Genomic DNA, 16,195 nt, shown 5'->3' with positions numbered 1-16,195 from the left:
GTGATTAAGACTTCACCTTTCCATGCAGGGAGTGTGAGTTTAATCCCTGGTCAGAGAGCTAAGATCCCACTGCCTGATGGCCAAAACATAAAATGGAAGCAATATTGTAATAAATTAAATAAAGACTTTAAAAATAGTCCACATCAAAAAAAACTACTTAAATAGACACTTTGAAAAAAAAAAAGTGTATATTTATTAAGCAACATCTACTTGCTAGGCATTATTCTAAACACATGGATCAGTACTGAATGAGAAGAAGCAAGAGTCCCTGCCTTTTGGAGCTGATCTAGGGCTGAGGGCAGTCAGATGCTCGCATCTTTACAAACAGCAATCAGGAGGGAGTGAGTGAATATGGAATAAGGTGGTGGCGGGTGCTCAGAAGCCAGGTAAGATAACTTTTTGCAAACTACAGGTGATGTCACAAGTACAGATAGATCTCCAGAGGGCAGGGAAGCAGATAGAGCTTTCAACTCAGGGACATCAGGCTTCAAATGTGGGGTTTGTTTTGTGACCTTGAGCATGTTTTTTTGATCTTTGAAAGCTTCACTCTCTGCACATTTGCAAGAGGAACAATCCCACCAATGTCACTGGCAGGATGAGATTAAAACCAATTGTGATAGCAAAAGCACTCGGCACAGGGTCTCCCTGCCTGGAGCACAGTCCTGGCTCAGAATGTGCTAACTTTATTCCTCAGTCTCCTCCTTGGGTCTCCTTTGCAAGCACTTTCTTCCCCACCTTCCTAGGAGCTAGAAAAGACCTTAGTGTAAGATCTGAGCTTGGGAAGTGACTCTCCCGGGCCATGTCCTCATGCAGCAAGCGTGGCCTCATCTGTCGAGGCTGATTATGCCCCTTGAGGGAGAAAGGCTGATGTAGACTGCGAGGGGGATGCAAGGGAAACCAGGACCCAGGCTCTGCCCTTCACGTCCTGACAGCTGCACTGCCTCAAGGGTTCCCCCTTCATGCTCCAGTGCTGGAACAGTCTCCACCAGGAGCTGAGATGAGTTCAGACAGAGTGCAGCCACCCACGCAGCCTAGACACTGGCAGCAAAGCCCTTCTGAGTTACCCAGATCCAGGGAGGGGGAAATGACGTGCCAGAGCACCTCAGCTTGCATTATCTGAAACAGCATTACACGTTGTGGAGGTCAGGGAAGTCATGGGTGCCACACTAGACCTAGCATAATGCAGGTGCTTCATGAACTTGATCAAATGGCTCTCAGGGAGTGGATGGGAGGATGGCTGGAAGGAGGAAGGGTGAAGAGGTGGAGTAAAATGTTCACACATGTTTAAATACCCGATGAAAACTGTGACACTTCTTTCCCAAAAGAACAGGGCATGCTTGCACTCACAATTGGCATTAAGTTTTGTGGTGTTCACGAATCCCTATTGAAGCACATTTATGGACACCTGGTTAAGAAAATCTTTCCTCAGGAGGAGAGACTGTATGAAGGGATTTGACCCAGCCACTTCTTAGTTGAGCTTAACTTCTCTAAGACTCAGTTTCAACTTCTGTAAAATGGAGGTAATAATTATGCCAGTTGCTTAGGGTTGTTGTGAGGGTTGAATGAGAAGCATTCAAGTGCTTTAGCATAGTGACTGGCAGATTGCAAGGCTCCAGGAAGGATGCTCATCATCATTAACATCATTATTAAACTTTGTTCACTCACTTATTCATTCAGTCACAATTTGATGAGTGCATTTAGTGAGCACCTCCTGTTTATCACACTCTAAGTGGGTCTCTGGGTTGCAGAAGTTGATGCCCACTGGCTTGGAGAACTCACAGTCCAAGGGACAAAGGACAGATACACACCCCCTATAACATCCCAGACTTTGTCAAGAAACAGTGGGAATGACCTCTCTAGCTCTACCAAGTGAACAAAGTGTGAAAGTGCAAGCGTTAATCATTCAGTCATCTCTGACTTTTTGCAATCACATGGACTGTAGCCCTCCAGGCTCCTCTGTCCATGGGATTCTCCAGGCAAGAGTACTGGAGTGGGTTGCCATTCCCTTCTCCAGGGAATCTTTCCAACCCAGGGATCAAACCCAGGTTTCCCACATTGCAGGCAGATTCTTTACCATCTGAGCCACCAGGGAAGCCCACCAGTGAAGAAATAGGCCCTTAAACGCGGTCAGGCTGGCCTGCCCCACTCTAAGTCCCATCCCAAAGTCTGGACTCTGCAAGGTTAGGGGCCTAGGGCAGCTTAGGAGGTCAAAAGTCAGAGTGGAGGTGGGGTGGAGACAACAAGTGTGGAACTGGGTAGCAAGAGATGGGGCAGGAGGTCGAGCTGAGAGTTAGGGGCAGAGCGAGGCTGAAGTGGGGTAGAGGTGGCCCTGATAATTGTCATAGTGGCAGGGTGGACAGGTGACACTGAAATGATTGGGGCAATGGGGACAGAAGTCTTGGGCAGGATTTCTTATCTGTACAAAATATGGATTCATCAGTTCAGTTCAGTCACTCAGTCGTGTCTGACTCTTTGCAACCCCATGGACTGCAGGATACCAGGCTTCCCTGTCCATCACCAACTCCTGGAGCCTACTCAAACTCATGTCAATTGCATCGGTGATGGCATCCAACCATCTCATCCTCTGTCGTCCCCTTCTCCTCCCACCTTCAATCGTTCCCAGCATCAGGGTCTTTTCCAATGAGTTGGTTCTTAGCATCAGGTGGCCAAAATATTGGAGTTTCAGCTTCAGCATCAGATTATTTACCCAAGATTATGGATTCATGCTGCTGCTGCTGCTAAGTTGCTTCAGTCATGTCTGACTCTGTGCGACGCCATAGACGGCAGCCCACAAGGCTCCCCCGTCCCTGGGTTCTCCAGGCAAGAACACACTGGAGTGGGTTGCCATTTCCTTCTCCAATGCATGAAAGTGAAAAGTGAAACTGAAGTCGCTTAGTCGTGTCCGACTCTTAGCGACCCCATGGACTACAGCCCACCAAGCCCTCCGTCCATGGGATTTTCCAGGCAAGAGTACTGGAGTGGGGTGCCATTGCCTTCTCCAATGGATTCATAATCTTGGGTAAATGTTCAGGAGTCAACTGCATTCATGCCCCTTCTTTATTCTCCTTAGGTTATATAACAATTACGTTAGCAATGGTAGCCACCATCTATGGAATTCTTACTATATGCTGGTCACATACCCAGTCCTTCTTATTCATTTCAGGACCCCGTAAGGTAGGTACTCTCGTTATGCCCCATTTTATAAATGAGGCAAACAAAGCAAGTCAGGTTGAGTGACCTGCCCAGCATCACACAGCAAATAAGTGGTGGAACTAGTCTTGAACGTAGATGATCTGACTTCAGAGCCCACACTGCCTGTCTGGCCCCAAGTCCTCCAGCTGCTGTTGCAACTGATTTCCGCTAGCACAGTTTCTCTGGGGATTCACAGCAATGGTCTGGCATCTTAGAGCTGAGGGACGGAGAAGGAGAGGAGTCTGGCCCTAAGGGCTGCTCTCACCAATACCCTTGGTGCCTGGGGGCTGCAGCTATGGCCACCGGCCGCTGGGCCACCAGCCTAGAGGCACCCTGGGCCTGTTCTCACTCCAGGGCTTCTCCAGGCCAGAGGCCCCCGGAAAAAGTGAGCAGGGAGGGGAGGCGGGAGCAGCAGCCGTGCCGTGCGATGATTAGTAGTGATGCCAGCGATGAGCGCCCCTGGCCCTGCACGGCCGGCTGATCCCGTCAGCGCGGGCTCCCAGCTCACCAGCACCGCTGCAGCGGCTGGAGCCTGAAGAGGGAGGAAGGAACGTGGAGCAGACTCGTGGCTGCTGTCGTCCTGGGGGCTGCCTCTGGGACAGGGCTGCAGAACGGAGGCCACTTAAAACTACCAGCTCTCAGCCGATGTTTCCTGTGCTTCGTCCTTTGACCACACACCCTGCTCCACAGTCGAGACTTGTGCCATTTACTGCCTGGGTAGAGATGACATAGAATCAATGCAGTCACCTTCTGGGATTTTGACTTACAAAGACTCTGGTTTAAGATGAAAGGCCAGTTGGAGAGCAGGGCCAAGACATGTGTTCTTGGCCCACAGCGGGCACAGCATTCAGCCCTGAAACCCCAGACTGTGGAGAAGTCAGGGAACTGGGGATGCCTCACCCATTTCCTAAGTAGAACCGGGTCAGTGGACACAGCCCTGAGTCCCTCTTCCGGTCCCACCAGCCCTCTATATGGGCAGTGTGCCTTTTTTACTGGCCTGTGCATCTTTTCTGCTGAGTCTGGCAAGAAGAAGACTCTTTCCCCTGCCCCAGGAAGGGCATGGCCCAGAAAACCCCAGAGAACCAGCAAACCTTGGTTCCAGGATGGGGGGCCCAGCTGTGACCTGGGTGGCACTGTGACCACAGAATGTACAGGGGCCAGGATTCCCAGAGACTGCCTGCAGAGGTGCCAGGCTGCACATTGATGATAAAGTCCACCCCACAGCTCGGTTCTTCATAATAAGCCCCCAGAAGAATGTTCAGGCAAATCTGAGGGGTTGCAGCATCCTAAGTTTATTGAGATTTCATTTCTGCCCCCATCCCCTAAAATGGAAACTTGGAATAGAAATTAAGTTCAGCAATTTAAGAAATAAGCAAAGTAGTAGTCATGTATAGATGTGAAAGTTGGACCATAAAGAAGGCAGAGTGCTGTAAAATTGATGCTTTCAAACTCTGGTGTTGGAGAAGACTCTTGAGAGTCCCTAGGACTTCAAGGAGATCAAATCTCAGTCCACCCTAAAGGAAATCAACCCTGAATATTCTTTGGAAGGACTGATGCTGAAGCTGAAACTCCAATATTTTGGCCACCTGATGTGAAGAGCCGACTCATTGGAAAAGACCCTGATGCTGGGAAAAAATTGAGGGCAGGAGGAGAAGGGTACGACAGAGGATGAGATGGTTGGATAGCATCATCAACTCGATGGACATGAGTTTGAACAAGCTCTGGGATATTGAAGGACAGGGAAGCCTGGGGTGCTGCAGTCCATGGGATCCCAAAGAGTCGGACATGACTGAGTAACTGAAACACAACATCAAACACTTCTGGCATAACTGAAGAGGTTGGCTGAAATTCTTAGCTACTCAAAAAGCGATTCTCACCATACCACAATGGCTCTGCTCTTGTGTCCATTTTACAGATTAGCAAACTGAGGGGCAGAGAGGGATGTGATTTGCCCGGGGCCACAAAGCTGGACTGGGCTGTAGCGTCAGGGTGTGAACCCAGTTCTATCTGTTCTCAAAGCTCATGCCGTTAACCCAGCAAGGGAAAACCACAGTGGATGGGGGAAGGGACGAGAAGGAAGTCAGAGGACACAGAGAAGCAGCAGAAGAGCCGGAGGGGCAGTGGGGCTCTCCACTCACTCTCCCTCCTGCGATGGCTGTCCTGGGTCACAGGAGGATGGCCGCGAAGAGTCTCTGTGTTGGCTCAGAGGCCACCGCAGACATGGGCACTGCAGCTGGCCCCTGGTCACCTGGCCTGTGGGTGGCGGGTGGTGGGGAAGGCAGACGCAGCACCTCCAGGAGCAGGGACATCCCCCGTGCTCCCCAGGCACCCCCGGTAACCCCTTTCTGAGAAGTCAGGCTGGCCCTCTCCCCATCCCTCCCCCTGGGCTGAGGCCCCCTTCCCAGGCTGCCACAAGACACTGGCTTGACAGCAGCAGCATTTCCAGATGATTTCTCTTTCTGTTGTCTTTTCCTGCACTGGGCTGGCCCCTAGTGACTGAGAGGGCTGGTCTCTCTAGCTGGTGCTAATTGACAGTCCAGGGCTCTCTTTCTCTGGACTGCCATTTGCGTGGTGCATTAGTATTCGTGCCCGCAGCTCAGGGCTGTTCTGGATGGCAGATGCTGTGCGGATGAGTGGCGTGCCATAAAGACTTGAAGTGGTTTGCTGGAATCCAGGCCACTGAATAAGAGGACATGGAGGAAGGCTGCAGACGACACCGGGCTCCTCACCTGCTTTCCGCTTCCCGTGCTGTCACACCTGGAGTCTGCCGTTTCTGCCACGTATGTATGAGATCCCGGCCAACCCCTCCAGCGGTCTGACTGGCATCCGCTCAGCCCCTGCTCTGCTCCACCTGGCCCATCTTGGTGCCAAAGATGCAGAGAGAGGTGAAGTGTCTTGCTCCTGGCCTTAAGAAAGCTCACAGTCCTGTGAGGACAGTGGCATATTAGCCATTTGAAGGTGGGCATGAGCCCCAGGTAATCAGCTCAGAGCTCTATAGTGGCTCAGAAAAGGGACATCTAATTCAACCCAAAGAAGAAGAGTGGGGTAAGGGAGGGCAGTCAGGCATAGCTTCTCAAAAGCAGAGATGCTGGGTCTTCAAAAACGAGTCGGAACTTGCCAGCCAAACCCCACTGTGAACACATGGCTGTGCTTTGTAACTGGACCCACAAGAGCCACATTCCAGCTCACTCCCTCAGTAGTGCCCCCATGGGCAGAGCATCACCAACTCCATCTATGGATTTCCCGAACCTACAGATGGATGGACTTTGGGGAAAGCTGGTCCATCCACCATGGGTGACGACGTGATAAAACCCATGAGAGATGATTGAAGTGAACGATGGAATCATCCCCAAACAGTCAGATGCAGAGGGTTGACACTGGTAAATATCTCCAGGGTTGGGAACTTTGTGGTTTCGGAATGCAACCCAATCTAGTATTTTACCATTTACCCAGAACCAGACTCACCCCGTCTCACCAACGTCTGCTAAGCTGAAGAACTTTTACTCACAATGCTCCTGGAAGCAGAGAATTGGGGCGAAAGAAGCTGAGATGAAGGAAACAGCAAGGTCCAGGCCCCACAGAAGGAGTGCACTGGGGGCTCCAGACACAGAGAGGAGTGGGGGCCAGGGGCCAGAGGAGGCCAGGGGGCCACGCTGTGCAAGGCCTGTGCCCTTGGTGCAGGATTTGTGTTTTATGCTGAGAGCAGTGGAGGGCCATGGGTGACTTTTTTTTTTCACTTTTTGTTTTGAAAAGATGACAGACTCACAATAAGTTGCAAAACTAGTACAGAAAAGTCCTGTGTACCCTTTATCCAGAGTCCCCCAGAGGCGAAGTCGGTAGCTATACAGATGACAAGTACAGTTGTCACCACGGACTGACGCTCGGAAAACCCACAGGCCTCGTTCAGACAGCACCAGGCTTACGTGCTCATTTGTATGTGTGCGTATATGTGCGCACGTGCACTCCGAGTTCTGGGCTATTCTACCACATGTGTGTATTGATGTAACTACCAGCAACGTCAAGATGCCCAACTGTTCCACACTACAAAGGAACTAACTCTCCGTGCTCCCCCTTTGCGATTGCCCCACCCGCCTGCATCCTGTCACCAGGAAAGAAGAGCAAGAGAGGGAGGATCTGAGTGCTGTCTGCTGGGCCAAGGGCACGACCCATCCCCTTTGATCCCCTAGAAGCCTCTCAGCAAAGCAAGTTCACCATGAATACAGATTGCTTTGAATGTCCCCACTTTGCAGCTGAGGAGCAAGAACAGACAGGTTAAGCAATTTAAGGTCCCACTGCCTTCTCATGATGCACTAGCTGGCTGTCTCTATTTAGATGATCCCAACAGCTTTGTGCAGAGTGTGGTGTGTTGACCGTCTGTCCCGGAGCAGAGGTCAGGGAGCTATGCAGAACCCACTCTCTCACTTCAAGGTCTCAGCCCTTAATCTCTCTGTACTTCCCTGTCCCCAGGGGTGAAACGGTCTATCAACAACTTCAAATAGTCACGGTGAGGAACTGATTACAAAATACTCGCACAGTGCCCAGCATAAGGGAAAAAACATCTTTGTTCCCCAAATGCCAGCAATGACCCAAAAATACTGAAGAGAGATTGCTGCTCCTCTTCCCCCTCCAACTCCCGTCTCCATGGGGAAGGTGGGGGTGATCTCAGAGGGTGAATGGCCCTCCAATCTGTAGCTCAGCCCCTCCTCACAGCTGCCTCCGCTCACGGCCCCACACACGGCACACACTCCAGGGCCTGTCCGTGTGGCTCTGGGGTGCAGGGAACAGGCAGGGGACCCCCAGCTTTCAGTTGCTCTTGGGACCCTATGGCTAAGTTCTTTTCCTGAGACTAGAAGCTCTGGCTTCAGGCTTCCTCCTCCAGTGCGGCTTTCGGCAGTAATAAAGCCCGCACCTTCATCCACATTGAACATCTCTATTTCTCATGTGGTCCCCAAGAAACGAATGGGATTGATGGTGACCTTTAAACTCCAAAGCCAAGCACGGTTCTGGGCACAGAATCTCTGCCCTAAATAATGCCACACTTTTGTTTAGAGTGATTTGCTCAGAATTACTGAGAGACGTGTGTGTGCGGGGGAGCTGTTTGGGAGTGGGAATGGCAGGGGATGAAGGGAGGGTCAAGGAAGATGGAGAGAAAAAGAGAGAAGCTAGGGGTCAGACAGCTCTGGGGTCTTCAAAGGCCCCCGAGGGGGTCGGATGGGCCAGCTGCTGCCCTCGGGTCCCCCTGCCTGAGGCCATCAGCTCAGGCCATCACCCCACCGAGTCTGCCCTGGCCCCACATCTGGCAGCCAGCAGGCAGTCTCATTCCCTTTCTGCCCGCAGGAGTGAACTCTTGGTTTCCGGCAGTGTGGCTTCTCCTTTCTCAAGGGGAATTCCTGCCTGCATCTAGCGTCCACCTTCCATGTTTTGGGGTAAACGCCGAGGTAACCTATGGGGTCTTGCTCTCCCTCCCCCTCTCTTTAGGGCCAGGAGCTTCCCTGGCTGCTCAGTCAGCACCAAGAGGCCACGGGGTCAGCCTTCCCACCTGGCTCGCCGCCTGCCCTCCAGCCTCCAGGGCAGCGGGCACATCCTTCCTCTCCAACAGTAATGAAATCTCCCCTCTGCTAGGTGCCCTGCCGGGTCTGGGGTCAGCATTTTTACTCACTCAGCTCAGCCCTGTGCTCCAGCTCAGTAATTACACCCAACACCTCATCGCAGACAGGCCTGACTCAGCCCACATGGCTGGCTTCCCTGAGCCATCACCTCCTGGAAACTTAAACAGGCTTCTCTGGTCCGCAGGGACTGTTGGTGTGTGACTTCGCTCCCTTTTCTGGGTCCTAACAGAAATTACATCCACTCACATTGTTGCCCCTCCCCCAACACACATACTCAGAACAACCTGCCCAGGCCTCCCTCTGCTCCACCTGGCTGAATCCTATCCCTCAGTCCTGGCTTCCGTCATGTCACATCTCCCCCCGGAAGCCCTCCTGGGTTTTACCACACCACCTCCCTCTCTGTTCAGGTGCTTGTAGTGACTGCTTGCTTCTCTGAACCTGAACAGCTAGCACCGGGCGTGCTAGCTTGTTGTTTAGTTACTCAGTCATGTCTGATTCTTTTGCGACATCATGGACTGTAGCCCACCAGGCTCCTCTGTCCATGGGATTTCCCAGGCAAGAACAATGGAGTGAGTTGCTATTTCCTGCTCCAGGGGATCCTCCTGACCCAGGGATTAAACTCACATCTCCTGCATGACCAGGTGGATTCTTTACCACTGAACCACTTGAGAAGCCCCTAATGGTTTTTTTATAGGTCTATAAAATGCATTGTGACTAGATGAATCGATGAGTGGGTAAATGAGCACATGGGTGGATGGATGAATGAGTGAATGAGTGTACCCTCATATATCTAACTTCTCCCTCTGACTCTTAACCGCCTGTTATTTGGTTTTGTTTTTTAACTGCTTCACGGGATGACCCTGAAAGGAAGGGACCTAAATGTTATTTATTCATTACCCAGGTACTTTCAGTAAAGCCTTGTAGTCTGCACCAAGCATGAGACATGAGACTATAGAAGAACTAATAAAGTATGTCCCCGCCCTTGAGAAGCTCTATCTAATGTCATGGCCCCTGTCTTGTAGGGACCCTCTTGAAAATAGGATGGAATCTGTGGACCCTCTCTTGAGAAACATACACACACACATACACACACATGAAATATGAGTCAATTTCAAGAGCTCCTGAAATCCCTGGCCACAGTTTAAAAGCCCCTGGCCTGGTGGGAAAGAAAAACACATTAATAGATGATTTTAATGTATTTTTCTAAGGGCTGTGCCAGGAGGCATGGCCAGCTCATAATTGAGGGTCAGAAAAGATGAAGTGATTAGCTCACTTTGAGTGGGATGATGTGTCTCAGGGAGGTTGGAATCAAGGAAGAGATTTCAGAAGGGCTCGTTCTTGAGCAATGGGAAGAAATTTACCAGACAGGCAAAGGGAGAGGAGAAGGAAGATGAACGTGAACGAGCACATGCAAAAGAGTGACTGCTAGGGGCGGGGAGAGAAGACTTGGGAGTGACTGCTAAAGCACTGGGCTTGCTTTCCCGGGTGACGAAAATGCTCTGTGATTAGATAGTGCTGATGGCTGTGTAGTTTCGTGAATATGCCAAAACGCTGAATCATATACCTTAAGGGGTTAATTTTATGGCATGTGAATTGTGATTCTTAATTCTATGTGCCAATCTGGCAAAGTCATGGTGCCCAGTTGTTTGGTCAGACACCAGTCTAGGTGTTGCTGTGAAGGCATTTTTTAGATAAGATTAACATTTAAATTAGTAAACTATGAGTAAAGCAGATTACCTCCTGTAGTGTGGGTGGGCCTCATCCAATCAGTTGAACATCCTAAGAGAAAAAGGCTGAAGTCCCTTGGGGATAAGGGTTTATGCTTCCAGACTGTCAAGCTGCAACATCCATGCTTCCTCAGGTCTCCAGCCTGTCAACTTACCCTGCAGATAGATTTCAGACTTACCAGCTTCCACAGACATGCCAATCTCTCTCTCGGTATAAACACAGCCTATTGGCTCCATTTCTCTGGAGACCTCTGACTAATACCTTAATTATATCTCAAGTCTAAAATTTTATTAGTAGAGGACTGATTAAATAAATAATGGTAAAACCATAAAACACAAGTACACAAGCATGAACCAGGATGGAACCTTCAGGGTGTGTGTAATAAGATGGCTCAGCATGACAGGCAGAGACAGGAGGGAGCTGGTCGGGCAGGCAGGAGCAGGCACAGCCATGCAAAGCCTTGATTATCATACCAGGCTTCTACTGTGTGCAGGACAGTGAGCTATTACTTAGGGCTATTTTTGGTTGCAAGCAACAGAAACTGATGCTGATTAACTTCAACAGAAGAAAGGAACTATGAGTAGACTATGGAGATACTCACATCCAGAAAATACTTAACAATCAAATCCAGAACCTACCAGGGACCTGGGCTGTTCCAGGAGAAAGGCACCAGGAATTCATGGCTAGGGTTTCTTTAGGATAAACCAATTACCCCTACTTTTGGTTCTAGGATACTGTGGTCAGGCTTAGAAAAGAGAATCTGACTGGCCACATTTTAGAATCTGACTGGCCCAACTCTTAAATGGCGAGGGCAAGGCAGGAGCCCATGTACAACTTTCCTGCCAGTTGGGTGGTATCTGGGAAGCAGTCAGTGTGCTACTGCTGGAGAAACGAGGACAAGGGGCTGGCAGATAGATCCGCAGGAATGCACGGTGCAGACAACACTGGGATCCTGGCACAGCCAATGGACACGAGCAGGGGCTTGGTGTTCACTGAACTGTATTGTGGAGTCTTCATTCCAACCATGACAGTGTCCCTATATCCTGGGCTGTGTCAGGACCACAGACGCCCTGTTGTCAGAGAACAGACTATTTAGCGGGAGGACTGGAGCTGCTTCAGGCTTCTAGCTGTGTGGCATTTGATCAAGTCACAGCCTCTCTGAAACTCAGCATCCTCATCTGTCTAGGGCAGGCCATTGTGTGCATCTCCTAGGCTTCCGAGGAGGATTACATGTGGAGACACATGCGACAAAACCTGGTTCAGGGTCTGACAAGTTCCAAGGGCTCTGTTCTTCTTCGGGGACCGTCTCTAGTCTTGACAATGATGCTGAGTCAAGCAGAATGACATAGGGGCCTTGTCAAGTCAATTTTCAATTAAACGGAGACTAGCCATGATCTAGGCTGGGCCTGGGGCCAAGGATGTGGGTCGGTACAGGAATCAGGTCTTTTATCTTTGGGCTCCCTGATTTCTCTTGTCATGCGCCCTACCCTGCCTGAAGACTGCCTGCCTCCACCTGAGTCTGTGTGTTCAGCAGCCCCCTCTCCCTTGCCTCTGAGAGGTGGAGGATGGGGCCCATGGAGACGCAGACCTGCCCAGCTCCTTTGCAGATTCCCGGAGGTGGCTTCCGAAACAGTCCCTCCAAATTCATATGACTCTGAAGGTGGGGTGTCTGTGGGGGCTGCTGTTGTCCCCTCGGGCTCAACTCTAGGCCATCAGACACCCTCTTTGTCCAGGGCTGGGCTCTGTGTACTTGAGTTTGGAATATGGAGGAAGAGGTGTGGTCAAGGAGGGACAATACCACCGCTGGAAGGAAGATGGGTTCCTTTACTAGGCCCAAGACACAGGCCCCACCCAGGCCAGGATTTGGTGAAGGCGTGAAGAATCAACTCTAACTCCCACTGGCTATGGCTGGAGAGGAAGGGTAAATGGGAAAGAAGCTGGAAAGAGGGAGAGAGCCAGAAAGCTGGGCAGAAAATGGGACTGAGAGAAAGAGAGGAGATCAGAAGGTGAAGAGATCAAGGAGCCAGACAGAGCAAGGAGCCCAGCTGAATGATGTGAGAGAGGGAGAAGAGAGGAGGGGAGGAGGGCAGAGAGGGAGAAGGGGGAGGGAGAGCAATGGGCAGACAGACAGAGCTGGGAGACCGGATGAAGAAAGGAGAGAAGCAGGGGAGCAGGGAAGAGAGCGAGTGAGCCAGAGGGAGGGGGCCAGGGTGAGGGGGGACCCTGCCTCCGTAACCTCCAGCCTCCTGCAAACACTCACGGTGGAGGCGGCCCGCCAAGGCTCGGGGAGGGGCCACGTGCCTGCCTCGCTTGTTTTCGCTCTCTGATAAATGACAAGCTCTAAATGGTCTATTAGAGCAGAGTGAGTTCTACAAGTGCCTCCGCCCACCACCACCCGCTGGGGAAACGCACTATATTTATAAGGTGACTCATGTGGCTGCCACACCCCCTGGGGATCCAAGGCTGAACGCTCGTCATGACTTCACCTTCAAAACACCACGGGGACCGTGGGCACAGGCCTGTGGAGGTGTTCGTGGAAGGAGACATTCGGGTGAGTGAGTTTGTCAGGCGCGTTGGGGGTGCCCCTCCCAGTGGCCGCAGGGCAGTGGGGTGACGGCAGCGTAGCGCCGACGCGTTCGTGGACGGCTTGGAGTCAGTGCTTTCCTGTTGCCTCTTCCAGGATCCTTTTCCCCGACGCCCAGAGACTTGTCTAAGAGCTTTTGTTTCTCTTGGAAGCAAAGTGAAGAGGTGGAAAATGGTTGCCCTTCCTTCCGGTCGCAACTCAACCCCCATTGCAAGCTGTCTTAGTACTACCAGCCTCTACTTCACTGCATTCCCAGAGTCAGAATATTTCATTTATTAGTGAGGTGTTGTCATGATCGGTAACATCTCTCACGTCCAATAGACTGAGGGATAGTGATGGGCTTGGCTCAGTTGTATTTTTACCATCACGGTATCTTCTTAACAAGCATTTACAGAATGGTGGTGGTGGTTTAGTCACTAAGTCGTGTCTGACACTTGCGACCCTGTGGACTGTAGCCTGCCAGGCTCCTCCGTCCATGGGGTTCTCCAGGCAAGAATACTGGAGTGGGTTGCCGTTTCCTTACCCCAGGAGATCTTCCCAACCCAGGAACTGAACCCAGGTCTCCTGCATTGCAGGCAGATTCTTTACTAACTGGACTACCAGGGAAGCTAACTAACACTCTGTGAACAAAAATGTGACATTTCAGTGTCTAGTGATGCTGAAGCTGTTATTTTCACAGTCGTTTTGCAAATGAGGAAAGTGAAGCTCAGAGACATTTAGGAACTGATCTGAGGGACCAAACTAGAAAGAGAAGGTTGGTGCTTTAACTCAAGTCTGTCTGATTCCAGAGTCATTCTAACCATCACCCTGGAAACTTGCAGCCCCACACAAATCATCGTTGACAGACACTTGCCCGAGTTATACGGTGATTTGCACTCTCCCCTTGCACGCTAACTCCATAAAACAAGCTTGATGTTTCTAAATAGAGAGAAGCAGGAGGGACTGTGGCAGATAAAAGACGTAAAAGGGACTGTGGCAGATAAAAGACACAATCTTAAAATGAGGAGGTAGGTTCAGCCGGTTTTGAAGGGGCTCAGAAGCTGACCTTAGGCAGATCTGAGCCATATTCCAGTGACGGTCACAAGAGAGCCCAATGGTTGCATTTCCTGCTGAGTGGGGATTTTGGCTTTCATCCTTTTAGTCTGAAGGTCCCCTGACATGGGTCACCCTAGATTATTCTCATCACAACCCAGGTAGCTCCAACACCACTCTCACCTTAATTTCAGGGCCTGGATAGGTGTACCCAATAAACACCCATCTCAAGAGCCTAGAAATAAGATCTTTCTGGCTCAAACTGTCCAGATATTCAGGCAGAAGGCCCACTTTTGACCCCATTCATGCTTGGAAAGAAGACTAGAGTAGATAAAAGTGAAGAAATGCTATTTCTCCCATATGATAGTTTAAATTTAGAATTTAGGCTTAGGACTGCTAGGAGACACAAGGAATCTAGTTATGAACTATTTGAAATACCATTAGACTACAGATAAAATCTCTTAGGACAAAGGATCTGGGGACAGCAGTAGCAAAATGCTTCTCCTGACAAGTACTCCGCTTGTATGGCTGTGAATGTCACCAGGGCTGTACTGGTGGAGAAAGGAGTTGGTGGAAAAGAGCTTTGGAAGGAATAATGTTAGAATTAAATCTCTCCCTCTCTCTGACAGACTTGGCCTTGTACATTCTTCACTCTCATAGCATACTAGATCAAATCTTTCATAATTCTGCCAGAATTCTTTGGGCTTTTAAGCCATCAATGCTGAAGCACCAGCAAAAACAAATTCCATCAGAATCTCTGGGGGCTGTGGCTTTTGACAGGGGTGTGATGCCTCAAAATACCAGCCTCCCATATACCTGCTTCTGGGCCCTGCCATCCATCAACCATGAGTCCTGGAGAAATTACTTCAGTTACCTGATGCTTGGTTTCTTCAAAGGTAAAGTAAAACAAATAATTGTATAGATTTCCTGTGACACTTATGAGGATAGACTGGCTGGAGACACAGGTTCAATCCCTGGGATGGGAAGATCCCCTGGAGAAGGAAATGACAACCCACTCCCATATTCTTTCCTGGACAGTTCTATGGACAGAGGAGTCTAGGGGGCTACAGTCCAACGGGTCACACAAAAGGTCAGACATGACTAAGGAACTGAGCCCACATGCGTGCTTGATATAATAGCTGGAAAGAACCTTACATAGTGCCTGACATGCAATAGGAATTTAAAAGTCAGCCATTGTTGGGACCTCCCTGGTGGTCCAGGGGCTGACACTCTGAGTTCCCAAAGCAGGGGGCCCAGGTTCAATCCCTGATCAGGGAACTAGGTCCCACATGTGGCAACTAAGAGTTTACATGTGGCAGCTAAAAATCCCACATGTTGCAATGAAGATCTAAGATTCCCCAGGCTGCAACTAAGACCTGGCACAGCCAGATAAATAAATAAATTAATTTTTTAAAAGACTTTTAAGTAATTGGCCATTTCTATATTGTTGCTATTGCTACTAGTAAGTATTGAATAATCCCTGGCAAAATGTCTACCCTTCCTTAAACCTCCTGGGAAAAAAGTGAACTCGACCTGAAATATCTGGGTTTACAGTGGGTGGGCCACCACCATAGGAGAATGGGTGGTGTCACATGAAGTGTCTCATGCTGTCTAAGTGGCAGATCCTTCTCAGAGTGGGCTCCAAACAGTGTTTCCTGCTAACAACTCCTTTAAAGGTATTAATACCTCCTGTATTCTCAACTGGCCTACTACCCTGCCATCAGAGGGAATGCCAGTACCTCACACTTGGTGGAAGATGTGGATTGCAGAACATCCCATAACCACAACCAACATTCTGCTAACCAAGTTGGAGGGGAGCAAAATGCTTTAGCAGATGATAAAGGATCAGGATTCCAAAAGTCACTTTACTATACACAGGAACAGAGAATAAGATTTAGAAATACAGGCTCAGAAGCAAGAAATGTCAGTTGCAGTTCAGATATGATCATGTGGACCACTCAGAAAACAACCCATCACACATGAGGCCTTTCTTTCCACTAGAAAATAAACTACAAATTGCTATCATTGTAGAGGGTGGGTGGGGTTATTC

At 50.0% G+C, this 16,195-nt stretch overlaps 1 protein-coding gene across 2 annotated transcripts in view; it reads right to left on the bottom strand.

The window, feature by feature from the left end:
• Nucleotides 1-16,195, bottom strand: part of KCNIP1 (potassium voltage-gated channel interacting protein 1) — a 408,536-nt gene that overhangs the window by 266,326 nt on the left and 126,015 nt on the right. The gene's annotated exons all lie outside the window — the stretch shown is intronic.

This window comes from Bos javanicus, chromosome 20, assembly GCF_032452875.1.
Source record: "Bos javanicus breed banteng chromosome 20, ARS-OSU_banteng_1.0, whole genome shotgun sequence".
NCBI classification, from domain to species: Eukaryota; Metazoa; Chordata; class Mammalia; order Artiodactyla; family Bovidae; genus Bos; species Bos javanicus.
Note: the sequence above shows the minus strand (reverse complement) of the source record. Positions and strands in the feature narration are given on the sequence as shown.